Source organism: Balaenoptera ricei, chromosome 8 (assembly GCF_028023285.1).
Source record: "Balaenoptera ricei isolate mBalRic1 chromosome 8, mBalRic1.hap2, whole genome shotgun sequence".
NCBI classification, from domain to species: domain Eukaryota; kingdom Metazoa; phylum Chordata; class Mammalia; order Artiodactyla; family Balaenopteridae; genus Balaenoptera; species Balaenoptera ricei.
Window position 1 is genome coordinate 109,464,609 of NC_082646.1, and position 14,770 is coordinate 109,479,378.

A 14,770-nucleotide genomic window follows, 5' to 3' on the forward strand; every position below is an offset into this window, starting at 1 on the left:
TGTACAATGGAGAAAATATTTATAAACCTAATTTTTTTAAACATCATTGCCATTCTTTCATGCCGTGTGTGTTGGAGCTGAGTGTCCCCACGGAGTGAACGCTGACCTCTGGCCCTCCCTGGACAGCTGTCGGGGTCGTGCACTTGTCCTCCTGGGCATGGGCGTCTTGCCATCAGGCTCCCACAGGGAGGGGTGAGACCTCTGGGCAGAGGCCTGTGGGTGGGTCAGCTTCGTGGATGCCTGACTCATGCACGACTTGATGCTTGATTTCATGCTCTGCTGTTGCCGTCCCGAAATTCTAAATAATTTTGAAGACTGAGGCCCTGCATTTTCATTTCGCATTGGGCTCTGCAGGTTACATACCTGGGCTTTGGGCTGTTCCCTGGCTGGTCCTTGCTACTGTCTGACCTGTGCGTGCCGGCCAGGGCCGCTGCTGCCCGTCAGGACAGTGCTGGGGTCGGGGGATGGGCCGGGGGAACTTCCCCGGCGGGTCCAGTGGTTAAGGCTTCACCTTCCACTGCAGGGGGCGCAGGTTCGATCCCTTAGCTCAGGGAGCTAAGATACCACGTGCCTCGTGGCCAAAACACCAAAACATAAAACAGAAGCATATTGTAGCAGATTCAATAAAGACTTTAAAAAAATGGTCCACATCAAAAAAATCTTTGCAAAAAAACAGTGCTGGGGGGACACTTCCCTGGTGGTCCAGGGTTTGGGACTCAGTGCTTTCACCGCCAAGGGCCCGGGTTCAATCTGCGGTTGGGGAACTAAGATCCCGCAAGCTGTGCAGTGTGGCCAAAAAGACAGTGCTGGGGGCCCTGCCATCCGCGTTGACCCCGGTGGATGGCGCTGCCGGGCCACACTTGCCCCGGCTTGGGCAGGGAGCCCCCCAGCCCTCCTGCTCTCCCGGCCCCCACTGTGTCCGTATCTGCAGGTGGGCTGTGGAGAGCCTGGTCCTCACAGAGGCCTGCCCTGTGCCCCCCCGGCTGGTACTGGAGGAGACATGGGTCAGGCCTGGTCCCCGCCCCGGGGGGGTCCCCAGTCTGTGGAAGTAGCGGTGTGTCGTGAGGAGGCTGGGCTGTTCTGAGGCCAGGCAGGAGGAACCACACTTGCAGGGCTGGGAGGGAGGAAAATGCAACAGCCGGGAAGGGCCTGACCCCCACTGGAACGTCGGCGGGAGGTCAGGGCGGAATCGGGCGTAGTGCTGGTGCGCCCCCCACTCGGGGATCAAACCACAAAGAGGCAGAAGAGGTGCCTCCCCACACGACCCTGAGATTGCACCCTTGAGCCCTGAGGCCTGCAGTGCCCAGGTGACAGCCGAGGGAGGGGAGTTTGGTGGGATGAGGAGGGCTGTGGCCCTGAGGGCTCCAAGACTGCTGGGCCGGGGGACACAGCTGGGGTTGGGCCTGGTTTCCTGGGACAGACCTTTGAGGGGTAGCCTCCTCTGACTCCTGACTGCCCAGGAGATTGCCCGGGAGTTCCCCGAGGTCGTGGGTCAGCGCTGGCGGTGATGGAAACAGGGGGGCTTGCTGGTGCTGCTGTCAGCACCTCTCGAGAGCAGATGCTGGGGATGGGCCGCCTGCCGTCGGTGCAAAGTAACAGTGAGCATGGGCGGCCCGCCCTGAGTGCCGAGCCAGGGCCAGCTGTGCCACCCCCGGTGGGCATCTACACTCAAGTCCCCTTTGTGGACCGCAGGGGGCAGATCCGCCTCTGCCTGAAAAGCTTCATTTCTTATCTGCTTCATCCAGCCGCCCCGTCCGTCTGTCAAGGAGGGGTGCCATCACCCACCCCCCGGGACTACAGTAAGGCTTCCGTGAGATAAGCCTTACTCAGCCGGGGCCTGGCAAGTAGCAGGTTCTCGGTGAGTGGGAGAGGTGACATACTTGCCCAAGGTCACAGCGCTAAGGACCAGCAGAGCTAGAGTGCAGCCGGCCCCCGGGGGCCCAAGGCAGCAGCTCCTGTCCACAGAGCTGCCTGCGGAAGGAAGCTCAGGGCTTGAAGCACTTGGGCCCCCTCGCTCTCAGGTGCGCATTAAAGCACCAGTATCGATGCAGGCAGCCAGTGGGGCAGCGGGGGGCGGCTGCATCATGGGGGAGAACCCCCGCCCCCCCAAGTCTCCTGCCCGGTCAGCCATCCAGTCTGCTCGGGAAGCCAGGGATCCAGCACGGGGTCGGGGAGCGGTGGCTGGGCTGCTGCTCGCTGGTGGCCTATGTGCGCTGGGAGGAAGTCCTCCTCCTCCCTCTCCCGCAGGCCCCAGATAGAGCCATTGCATGGCCGGGGTGCCAGAGGGTCAACCCACTGGCCTCCTACTATATGTCAAGTAAATCTATCAGCCTTTATTAAGCGGCTACTGTGTGCAGAGCGCTGCACTTGAGTCACATGCTGGGGGCCCCAGAGAGCAGTGAGATGTGACCCCCCTCCCTTAAAGGTGCTCAAAACCTAGTAACAGAGAGAGTTTCCAAAGCTGTGGGGAAAGCACAGTGTTATATTCTGGGGCCCGTATTCAGATGGGAAGACGAGGGCTTCCTGGAGGAGGTGATGTCTAATCTGTCTCTCAAGTGTGGGGGTGAAGTTAACGGGCTTATTTCATTTAAAATTCACAACAGCCCAGCTAGGTCAATGGTATCCCCAGTCTGTAGTAGAGGAAACCAAGGTTCGGGGAAAAAGAAGTAAAGCCAAAATTTTTTTCATTCATTTGTTCAATCCTTCCTTTATCCAATAAACATTACCATCTGGCTACTGGGTGCTGCTCAATGTGGCCAAAAGGGCTTCTACTTTCCCTTTAAACCCTCTCAGCTCTGCGGTGACACCCACTGCTCCCCAAGTCTCTGCCATCCCTTACTGAGCCCTGCGGGGTTTCCCTCATGTGATGGCCCCCTCCCCACCAACCCCATCAGAGGGGATCCATTTGTTCAGCTCGGCCTGCCTCCAACCCCAGGATGGGTGTGGGAGCTCCGCCCTGCCAGAGGTCCAGAGTCCCCTTGGGTCTACAGCTGCCCTGGGCAGCTGAACCAAATCCATGTGCCCAGATCTGGAGCACGTCCACTGTCAGGCAGGACGCTGGGGAACCAGGATGTGGGCAGTGTAGAAGGTTCTGTCCCTGAGAAGCCTGGGTGGTTGCGAAGTTGGGTGGGCTTGAATCCCACTTGGCCCCTGTTCCTTCTCCAGAGCCACTCAGCTGGCGCTTCTAGCACTGGGACTCCCTTGTTGGACCACACCCTCTGATAATGGAGCTGGAGTCCCACCAAGGAACACCCAAAGGCCATCTTCTCTTTTCTTTCCCCGCAAGCTCGATGGTGGCCCTAATCATTAGCAACCCTAGTGGTTCCCCTTTCTATCACCAGTCCTTTGGTGGGAAGGGAAATACTCACCTCCCCCCCAACCCAGACTGAATCTTAACGCAGTGAAGAAAAGGAAAAGAAACAGAGTTAAATTTCCATGTTAAAATGGGCCTACCCTTCATATCCCACTAGATTTCCCTAACTGGCCCCTTCTCTCCAGCCTCAACACATCCTAACCTGACCCAGCAACCACCCAGCACCAGCTCTGGCCCTTCCAGAGCATGTCCTCTGCCAGGGAAACCCCACTCCAGCCCTCGGATCAGGACTGAGCCTTGGTGACCTAGCAGAAGGAAAGACAATGGTGGTCTCTGTTCTCAAGGCAAGCTCATCCAATTTAAAGACTTTTCTTTATCCTAAGCTGGTCTTTCCTATCTGAGTGTATGTGTGTGTGTGGTAAAATGTCCCTTCTTTTATGAAATCACAGTAATAGTAAACAGTATTTTTAAAAAATCACTACTTGATAGAATTAAGATCTGGCAGCTCTGTGTCTGTTCCCCAAGGTTAAGGAGTCATAGCTGGGTGATGGGCATACGTGCACTCACTAATACTTTTCTCTCTACTGTTGAGTATGTGTGAAATTTTTCATATAATTTAAAAAAAAATCTAGATGGGTTGAAAATTGAAATATTAAAAATTAAATTACAAAGGGATAGGGAGAAAAAGAGGAAGGTGGCAATTTGAGAAATCTAGAAGTTTTATGATGGTGAGGCCACTGCAGAGCTTTTGAAGTCACTCTCCTCCTTAAAGCCTGTCAATGGCTCCCCATGGTCCTCAGGAGATAGGCTCAACTCAGATGCCTCCTCCTCCAGGAAGTTCTCCCTGACTTCAACCCTTCTGGTTAGGCTAGGAGCTCATCATAATTGGAGACTTTGGGTGCCCACTTATGTTGGACGAGGTACTGCGCTATTTCTTTTCTTTTTAATATCTATATATTTGGCTGCGCCAGGTCTTAGTTGAGGCACCTGGGATCTTCCTTGCGGCATGCGGGATATTTAGCTGCGGCATGCAGGATCTAGTTCCCTGACAAGGGATTGAACCCGGGCCCCCTGCATTGGGAGTGCAGACCCTTAACCACTGGACCACCAGGGAAGTCCCTGCATTATTTCCTTTAATTATAGTGCACATGGCTCTGTGACCCACCTCAGTCTGGGATGGAGGAGCCTGAAGCAGATACCGGCAAGTCCTTTGATGATGAATGAGTAAAGGGATGCACGGATCAGTGGGTGGCTGGGCCACCTCCTCCCCAGGAGGGCAGGTGCCAGCCCTGGCTGCCCCCTCCTGCCCACACACTCAGAGATGTCCCTCTGAGGCACCACCCCCTGTCATCAACAACACTGACTTGTGCCAGAGGACCAGAATTGGGACACGGACACGCAAGAGAGAGACCAGATTGAATAGGACGAAGGCTTTGTGCTGGATTACTTGGAAAGGAAAGGCAGGAGATAGGTAGGCTTAAGACTTCCTCACCAGACAAAAGGTAGCCATTGGAAGAACAAGGCAGGCGCAGCTGCAGGGAAGGGTCACACCAAAGAGCACTGTCAGAGCATCGGTCAGTCAGAAAGACCAAGAGGTCTTTAGAAAGAATTTGTAATGAAATTAACAATGAATTACTGAGCATCTACTGTGTGCTAAGTACTAGGTACTGTAGTACAGCAGTGAATAAAACAAAAACTAACCTCAAGAAGCTTTTAGTCCAATGGCTCTAGAAACAGAAAGTCGTTTTCAGTCCTGCTCAAGGGCACAGGGTTCATCTCATATTTAATGTTATTTAAAGCGTCACATTGTATAGAGTGCTTTTACTGTCCCGGGCCTCCCTGCAGCCTCTCCCGTGCTCCTAGGTCCAGTCGCTAGGGACTGCCCCTCTGGTCCTATGCTACTGCTATAGCACAGCCTTGCTGCTCGTAATCCAAACAATCCTTTCCAAAGTATGGCCAGCCCTGAATTCGCCCTTCTGTTGCTCCGAAGCTTTTCCTGGCCCTCGCTGTCTGAGGATAAACCCCAAGTTGCTTCGCGTATCCTCCAAAGCTGCTATGAGTCCCTCCCATTGTTTTCCCCCCAGACCTGTGATCACCACGACCCGGTCCTCCAACAGAGGTGCCTCCCCCCACCACGCTTCTGCAGTTCCCTCTGCCGGGTATGCCTGCTCCTGCCCCACCCAGGGTTATCTGTATGTATGTCCCTCTCCCTAACCCTCTGCACCAAGCACATCTTCTGAACTGGTTTCAATCTTGACTGTGTTCTTCACTAGCTGTGTGGCCTTGGGCAAGGCTCTGAGCCTCTTCCGAACAGTAGAATCAAGGCAAGTAAAATCTGCCCTTGGTTGCTGCCTTCCTAGAGGCCCAGTGCCCTTCAGGGCATGGACACAGGCGGGTAGGTATTATCACCAGTACTTTACAGATAAGACCTGGAGATTCAGAGGGGCACTGATCACCCAGCCAAGGTCACTCAGCCAAGTACGGGTGTCTAAATGCTTTCCGGGTCTCAGTTAACTAACACGTAGTGTTGGGATGATAATCTACAAGCAATGAACTCCTTCTAGATTCTGCTTCTAGCCACAGGCTCGCTGAAAGGGGTGAGCTGGGGGAGAGGCATGTTTGCACCAGAGACCCAGCTCCTCAGGTGCTGGGGTTGGCCCAGTTCAAGCTGGGCTCCATTCTCGCTGCCATTTGGCACGGGGGCTCAGAGAGTCTGAGTCAGGGAGGCGGAGGGCCAGCTGGGGCGGATGCACAGGGGTGCAGCGGGACGCTGAGCATTGGGAAGGCAGCCCAGGGGCCAACTCCAATGGTCCTGCCATCCCGCTACCCCCAGGGGCCAAGCTCTGTCACTCTTCTCAGGCCTGGACTCTGGGAGACAGCCTGGGGAAGCCCCGCAGTAAGCCTGCCTCCTGTCGTTGAGGTGGAGTGGCCATCTCTGACCAAGTCAGTGCCCCCAGGGAAACCTGCCATCCTCCCTGCACGGGGCGCTCTTTATGACTCCAGGCCCGGCACCCATCTGAGCACTGGGACTGTTGGTTTCCCCCGGGGCGTCACCTCTCCCACCACAACCCAACCTGCTCCAAAGCCCCACCCTGGGGTCTCAGGTCTCTCTCCCAGCCACCCAGACCTAGGCCCACGGTTCTGTTCTCCCTGTCCCGTGGGTGGAAATGTCACCTGCTCAGGAAGACCCCGACCACTCTGCGGCCTGCTTTACTTACCTGGTGTTGCCCAGGTAGAGTCTGACGTCTCCCACAGACGTCAAAGCCGGGATCCTCTGCTCTCTGCGCACCCCCGCAGGCTGGGCACAGACCAAGTGCTCACTAGATTGGAAGAAGCACCTGCGCAAATCCTTCCGCGAGGCAAAACAAAGACCCCCGCGTCTCCGCACTTCTCCTCCCTCGCGGATCTGGGCGCACAGATTGGGGGACCTGGCCCCTCACTTTGACCCTGTAACTCCTGGTATTGCCGCCGCCTTTGAAGACAAGGTGACCGTCACCGACGGGCGACCCCTCAACCTTTATAAAATTCAGCCGTGGAGAATGCGGGCGTCGATCCCGCTACCTCTCACATGCTAAGCGAGCGCTCTACCATTTGAGCTAATTCCCCAGCTCCGCGAAGCTTCCGCCGCCGAAACACATTGTGGCTCACGTCATCACCGGTTTCCTCCAGGCCCTCCGACCCGCCTGCCCGCCGGTCTCGCTACCCCATTGGTTCTCTTGCAGCTCCCAGAGCTACGGCCATGATTGGTTTGGCTCAATTTAGTTTTAAAAAGCATTGGCTATCGGATTGGTGGTCCGAAGCGTCCGTCAAGCGGAGGCCCTGCTGTTGCTACGGCGTAGGGGGACCCAGCCAGGTTTCTCTCGGTTTCTGATTTGTTTCTCCAGACTCCGGGGTCCTAGAGGTTCCGGATCCGTCAAGTCCATGGGAAAAGAATGCGCCCCTCGCACTTGACGGACGGGGTCTGCGAGCCAATCGGAGTGGGTGCAACGGGGCAGCAGTGTGACCCAATAGGTTGCAGGGGGCGGGAGAGGGAGGCCAATGAGCGTGGAGCCGGGGGCGGGGGCAGGGCCTTGATTGGTCGCGAGGCGGCCGGAGGGAGGGCGGGGGGAACTCAAGGCCTGCTTGATACGTCCGCCATTTTGGGCGCTTCGCTGATGGTGTCGGTGAGCGCGTTTCCCGCCTGAGCGCAAGTAGCGGCGAGTCGCGGGCACCTCCAGGTAATGGGGGGAGGGGGCGGCGGAGCGGGCCGCGGCGCGGGGTGCGCGGGGTACGCGGCGCGCGGGCGGCGGCGGGGCCCCTCCGCCCGGCCTCGGCGGCGCGGGGAGGGAGCGTCCCGGCCCCCTCCCCTCCCCCCCGGAATTCGCCGCTGGGCGGCCGGGGAGGCGCGGCGCCCGGGCTCCCCGGCTCGTCCCCGCCCGCGCCTGTCAGCCGCTCGCTCGCCCGCCGCGGGCCGCGGGGGCCCCGCCGGGCCGGGCGGCTGGGCGGGTCGCGGGCCGGGCGGCGAACTTTGCGCCCGCGTTGACGTCCGCGGCCTGGCGCGGCGAGCGGCCGGGCGCGCCCCTAAGCCGGCCGGGCCCCGCTCTGCTCCGGCCTTCCCGCCCCGAGCGCCGTCCGCTGCCCGCGGGCCCCGGAGCGTGTCAAGTTGAGGCGGCGGCTCGCCGGAGACTCGCGAAGGCCGTTGTTGGACTCGGTTCTCCGGGAAACAAGTTCTGTGGGTTTCTGCTTCTTCGCCGCAGAGTCATCGGGATACGCAGAGCCCGGCTCGGAGTGTTTAAACCTCCTTCCGAGCGATTTGCTAACTCCGGTGTTGCGACTCCAGCGCAGACCTGGTCGCGAAAACCTCCCTGGCGCATATGCACTAGGGGGGTGGTCCTTCTTTCGGCCGCAAGTACCTCCCTCTTAAAGAAGCCCTCTCGCCGTTCCCTCGGAGGGGCTTCCTCCCGGTCCTGCTTGCCCTGATCACAACTTGGACTCTTGGTTGTAGGTGGACGGAATGAGTCCTTGGATGTACCGGTGTGTCCTGACGTTTCAACCTCGGAGCTTCGTGTAATTTTCTCGGTACTTCACCATTTTCTCTGTGGGTCGGATAGAGCTTTAGGTTTTGCTTTTCTGGGAGGGGCGCTTGGGAGTTGTTTCCTTTCATCCTCACAGCACTTAATGTTAATGTGGCTGTTTTGTTAATGTGGAGTTGACTGCGATTTTGTCCTCAAGGTCACGTTGTAGGTAGGCAGCAAGTGGGAAAGAGACTCCAGATTTCCAGCCACTGGGAAGTCTCCTAAGCGGTGGTGGTGGTGGAGCTTTCTTTGCTCTCGGGTTAGACTGCCTTGGTTTCAGGTCTCGGCTTCACCACTTTCTAGCCCTGTGACCTTGGGCAGGTTACCCAAACTCCCTGCTTCTTTTGTGATACGGGAATAACAACGGTGTCTCCCTCCTTAAGTTTGTCGGGAGGAAAGGAGTTAATACGTGTAAAGCAGCCCGAAACGGTGCCTGGCACGAAGAATCCGCTTAGTAATTAGTGGCCATTATTAGTTTAAATTTGATTGTTAAATGTTTAGATACTATTAGGAAGTCACATGAGTGTTTAAGTCCTGGCTTTTGGTGAGTGTCTTTAGAAAGCTCTGTGTATTTAAGAGTCATTTGGCCTGAGAACCACCCAGGAGAAGGGGTGGTTGAAGATTGATTAAATTACAAACGTTTTCTGGAGTAATTAGTGGTGGTGCCTCGGAATGGTTTAAGAGATGGTTAAATAAAGAAAAGCCCATCGGGAGCGCAAGTCGGATTCTGTTCCTACCGTACTTTTGGATACTACTTATTGAGTGTGATTGGCCCCCAATAACTCTAGAGTTTCTTAGTGTACTCCTGGGTTCTTATTGAGATTTGAAAGGTTGCTGTGTATTGAGATATACTTCAGTGAAGATAGTTTGGGAAATAACTGTTGTCCTGGATGGATGTTTTGCATTTCAGTATGTTTGATCAGAGTCTAGAGTAACCACCAAAATGCTGTGCACTCACTCACATATATACTCACAGTCTTTTGATTCCTGCCCCGTGCTCTTCTCCCTGGTACTTGAAACCATGCTTGCCTTTCCGCTGGAATTACTTGCTTGGGCCCTGGCTTGCTTTGTTGCACTGGGGAAGTGTTATTTTGATAGACTCGGTCTTAAGTACAGATGAGCATCTCGCTGGTTTAACTTACTGAAGAACAGGAAGAAGATTGTTTTAGATTAGAAAACTAGCTTTTGTGTAAAGTATAGCAAAACAAAAACTTGCTGGTTTCAATTAACTGCTTGGGAATTTGAGAATCAGACCATAACTGGACAGAAAATGAATAGTGATAAAATTAAGGTTTGACAGGGTGAGGTTTGCTTAGCCTCTTTAAAGTAAAGTTTTGCATTGATTTGGTACAAAGGTGTAATGTGCTTGTTACAGATGAGACATCTTCCTTAAAACAGTATTTGTCAGGATTGGAATTTAGTTTGCTTCTTTGATAAACTTGTATCTTGGGGTCTTATATTTTGGATATTTGAGAGGCAGCCTGAGTGTATATTGGTCTAAAATTTTACAATGCCTTATTACCCTTAAGAAGAATGATAGCGAAGTTATTCTAACTGTCTGCTCAACTAAAACTCAGCTCTGAGTTTATTTCATAAAAAGCACAAGAGGCTGTGGTTGCTCCTCCTCATAAGTCAAGATCTGAGCCCTGGTGTGAGCCGAGGATTAGCTACTTTTTCTTAGGTGAGATGGATAGAAAAACATAGACCTGGCTTCTTGGCTTTAAGAAGCTTTCTTATCTCTTTCCTTTCTTAAGAGAACCTCAAATGGTTGGTTTTTGATTTACTCTAGATCAGTGGTTCTCAACTGGAGGGTGATTTTGCCCCAAAGAAACATTTGGCAATGTCTGGAGACGTTTTTGCTCGTCAGATCTGTGGGGTTGGGCAGTGTACTATTGACTTCTAGAGGGTAGAGACCAGGGATGCTGTTAAACATCCTATGATGCACAAGATGGCAACCCTCTCCCCAATAAAAAATTATCCAGCCCCGAATATCAGTGGTGCTGAGGTTGAGAAACCCTGCTCTAGATAGATGGCCTAATCTGGCCTGCAGTGGAATCATTTGGGATACTTTTTAAGACCATGCGTGATGAACCCCACCTCTAGAAATGTGTGGTGAGAGTGAGAATATATTTTTAAAAGCTCCCCAAGTAGTACTGAAGTGCAGCTAGGTTTTGGAACTACCGTTCTAGACCACAGATTTTAGGGACTGCTTGTGGGTCAAGGAATTCTTTGTGTCATCTGTGAGCTCTACCCATACCTAGATCCTACCTTGGACGTTAACTTAGTAGTGGGGAAGGATGGTGTACGTACGTTATTTTCAGATGCTGAACTTTAAAGGAGACTGAACTTTAAAAAAATTTTTTTAAGTGAATTTATTTTATAAAATAATAGAGAAACTTATTTTTTTTTCTGTTGCTTCATGAGAATCTATTGTCATAGCTGAAACTTAGTGCTCTCAGGTGTTTAGGATTGTTTGTGCCTATGCTAAATAACCTTATCTTACTGTGATTTTTTTTTTTTTTTTTAAGAATGAACACTGCTATATATTTGTTAGTAAGGAACTGTTACACTTTATAAGGCATGTTTTGTCTTCTTCAAAAGACTGTTTGCTAGATGTTAGCAATTATAGCAAAATATGAATAAAAAACTTGTCAGAGAAAGAGACCTTGTCATCTAGAAATATAGCATGTGTGGATAAGATGACATGTCCGATTTGTTTCAAAGTAATCCAACTGGGAGGATATGGGTGTGTATGGAGTTGTAATCCATTTGGAATAATTTTCACATGGAGCATATGGGGGTATAGATGAAACAACAGCCAGGAGATGTTAACTGTTGACACTGGGTGATAGGTACACAGGGGTTCATTTTACTATCCTTGGTAATTCTGTTCTTACTGTGATTTTTTTTTTTTTTTTTTTTTTTTTTTTTAAGGGCTTGGGTGCTCTTATAGCTACTTTATTTATTTATTTTTGACTGTGTTGGGTCTTCGGTTCGTGCGAGGGCTTTCTCTAGTTGCGGCAAGCGGGGGCCACTCCTCATCGCGGTGCGGGGACCGCCCTTCATCGCGGTGCGCGGGCCTTTCACTATCGCGGCCCCTCCCGTTGCGGGGCACAGGCTCCAGACACGCAGGCTCAGTAGTTGTGGCTCACGGGCCCAGCCGCTCCGCGGCATGTGGGATCTTCCCGGACCAGGGCTCGAACCCGTGTCCCCTGCATTAGCAGGCAGACTCTCAACCACTGCGCCACCAGGGAAGCCCCTTACTGTGATTTTTGAGTTTTGTATCTTTTGCCCTCATCTTGTCAGTCAGCTGTCAGTTCTGTTTTTAGATGCCAGCTTCATCATTATCTTTTTTTTTTTTTTTTAAATGAAAGCCTATTTCCAGAGAGTTAGCCCTGGATTGATTTGCCAATTCTGCCCTTTGAAGGCAAGAGAGAGGCAAACTCTATGCTTATTGTTTAACACAGTGACCCTTGCTTGCTAGCAAAGGGGGATTGCCTGTGCCCTGAACTCTGACCCAAGTGGGTGAGTGTTTTTTCTCCTGGGGAGGTGAGGTGCAGTAGAAGAGAGACCGGCAGAGATCCTTTTCTCACACCCACTTAGAATATGGATGATCTAGTTTATTGAGCGGAAGAATGTTAGTATAAAAATTGTACAGATTTTCACCAACCGAATGTTAAAATCTTGACATATAAAAGGGAGGAGATTAGGGAGGCACTTTCTAATCCTTCATCCTGAAATCAGGCCTATGGCTACGCTGAGAATGACAAGTGACCACTTGCCCTGTCTACTTCTTCTAATCTTCATTTATTTGATCAGTAAATACATTGAATCCTTACTCGGTCAGGAACTGTATTAGGGATTCAGTCATGAACAGGCATTTAAGGACTTGCAGTCTATGGGGAGAGGCAGCATTGACAAAAGAGGTGTCCTTTTGGCTGTGAGGCCAGAGAACACAGCTTGTTAGACTTGTATGTGGTGTAAATAGCAGACTCTTAATGAGAGGCCCTAGAGACTTGAGAGGAAAGAGCTTGTGTTTGCTGGTTGGGTGGTTGAGATTGCCAGAAGTCTCTTGCCAAAAAATAAAATAGTTACACCTTTGTTTCTCATACGTATTAAATAGTTACTTCCACTTTCCTCCTTGGTTTGGTGTGTCTAAGCAGTGCCACTCTTCCCATGCTGATGAAGCTGCTTTGCAGTGACAAATAGGATTGACCTATATTGTCTTTTGCTCCATAGATGTTGGTTGCAACATCTTGATCAAACTTGAAACACTGACTGTTCCCGTACTGATCAGAGGCTTGGTGTAGGTTCATGCTGAACATCTTGAGCATCCTTGAAATCCATGGTGCTTACAGTGGGAATTGGTTTTTTTCTGCTGCAGTCTGGATCGAGGTTGACTGTAGATTTGACTTTTGACTTTGGCTTACGTTTAGTTGCCATGGAAACCCCCTTTCCTTCTCCCTCCCTCCCTCCCCCTTTATTTTTCTTTACTGGGAGGGGAGAGAGAGTTACTAGTCAATGCCCAGTTTGTTTCAGGTTTTGAATGATTATGAACTGACATCTGGGTACCAGGTAGATTGGCTAGACGGTAAAGAAGCAAGTAAAAGGGAATCTTGGCAGTACTTGAAAGGCTTCTTAACCTTAACTAGGGCATTTTTTTTGTCACAGACTTTGCAAAGATCTGGGGTTACTCTGAGTAGAGGAGGTTTACTACTACTCACTTCTGCTGGCTAGTGTTGATCTGTTTTATTAAGTATTAGTGAAGACTACACAGTCGACTGATTTTATACAAATAAAGTTTGATAGGTTCTGAACATCTTTTTACTGATATAAGGAGACTCTGATTTTGTACTTCTCAGCCACTCTGGAGAAAACTAGGGTATTATTAATTCCAAAATATCTTACAGCGGGAATATGTATTGACTTGGAATGGTTTGTGTACCCCAGAGGCTGACTGCCATGAAATCTGGTGGCCCAAAGGAAAGATGAATGAGATTGTTTTTTGAAACATTAGGGAGCCGAACTAAAAAGGCGGCAATAAATAAATCAATAAGTAAAAGCAAGCAAGCCTGCAGAAGTAAAAGTATGACTGAATGTTGAGTCAGACTTGGAGAAAGCTGTGTGGATTGCTAGTGGGAGCCTGGAGTTCCCTGGACCTGGATGTAAATCTGAACAATAACACTGGTGTCAACAGTAATGCGACACACTGACAAGGAGAGAAAGGGGAGCTTGCCTGAGAATGCATGGTGAGTAATCAGGGTGAGTAAGGCAGCAGTTACACTGGCCACTAAGGCACACTCCGGGGTGGCCTCCTCTATCCCGTCAGGCTTAGTGTAGTCAGTAGACATTGGCTGGACCTTGGTGAAATCTGGGCCTTCAGTCCCCAGATGAGGCAGTGGTGGGAGGAACATTGACAAGTATTGACTTGAGTGGCTGTGTGGGGCTTCCTTTCATGAGAATCATGGTTTTGGAGGTCATTGATTATTAGAGAAAAATTTAGGTCATGCTGGAAAATGGACCTATAGGCAGCAGAGAAATCTCAGTTCCTGGGTGATTCCTTAGGGTTTTGGTGGCCCCAATAGACCATAATTTCAAGTGTCATTTGTTTCAACAATAACATCATAGCTGGAACTCACTGTGAGTTAAGAATAAACACAACATTGTAAATCAACTATACTCCAATAAAAATTTAAAGAAAAAAGAATAAATGGTTAACTTCTGAGTTGATGTTTTGTTTGTTGTTGTTTGTTTTTTAGTGGTAGTACATATCTGTTTTTGTCATTGTAGTAGATGAGGGAGTGTAGTGTCTCCTGGTTTACTTCTGTTGACATAGAGATACATAGGGTTTCTGTTGCCTCTGGACAGTGGGCAGGTCACATCTGCCTCTGTTGCCTGCGATGAGACCCAGTCCCTTCTGATTAAACAATACTCTTTGAATCACCCCCTTCCCGCCTTTCCACTGTGGACCTCTCATCCTTGATTTATTATACTCTTAGATGGATACAACAGCTATGTATTTGGCATCTATCATAGGGGTAGTATTTTAAGCTAAGGAAGTTTTCACAGATTAATATCTGTTCTCTGTTCTCAATTCAGAGTGTCTTGTGGAGGTCAAGAGTGCACAGGACCTAAAATAGCTGACTTTGAGTTCTGGCTTCCACAGTCTTCCAGCTGTGTAATCATAATATTAGATGACATCTCTGTTCCTTCGTTTCCTATTTGTGAAATGAGTATTAAATATAAACGAACTAGCACAATGCCTAGTACACAGTAATATTTGTTTTAATATTACTGTTATCAGTCTTCTTTCTAATAACAATAGAAATAAGTTCAGAGATGACTAATATAAGTTGCAGTGAAATGCCCTGAAGAAGTGAAATGGAATATTATGGCATCATAG

At 50.7% G+C, this 14,770-nt stretch overlaps 1 protein-coding gene across 19 annotated transcripts in view; it reads left to right on the forward strand.

The window, feature by feature from the left end:
• The first annotated feature begins 7,420 nt into the window (after positions 1-7,420).
• The window catches only part of PPP6R3 (protein phosphatase 6 regulatory subunit 3), a 129,593-nt gene continuing 122,243 nt past the window's right edge, over positions 7,421-14,770 (forward strand). For 10 of the 19 annotated variants that reach the window (XM_059932212.1, XM_059932214.1, XM_059932216.1 and 7 more), the window contains exons 1-2: positions 7,421-7,530; positions 8,298-8,371. The gene's annotated coding sequence lies outside the window, so the exon portion shown is untranslated. The remainder of the gene's footprint in view (positions 7,531-8,297; positions 8,372-14,770) is intronic. The other 9 variants (XM_059932228.1, XM_059932229.1, XM_059932232.1 and 6 more) reach the window with 2 other exon arrangements.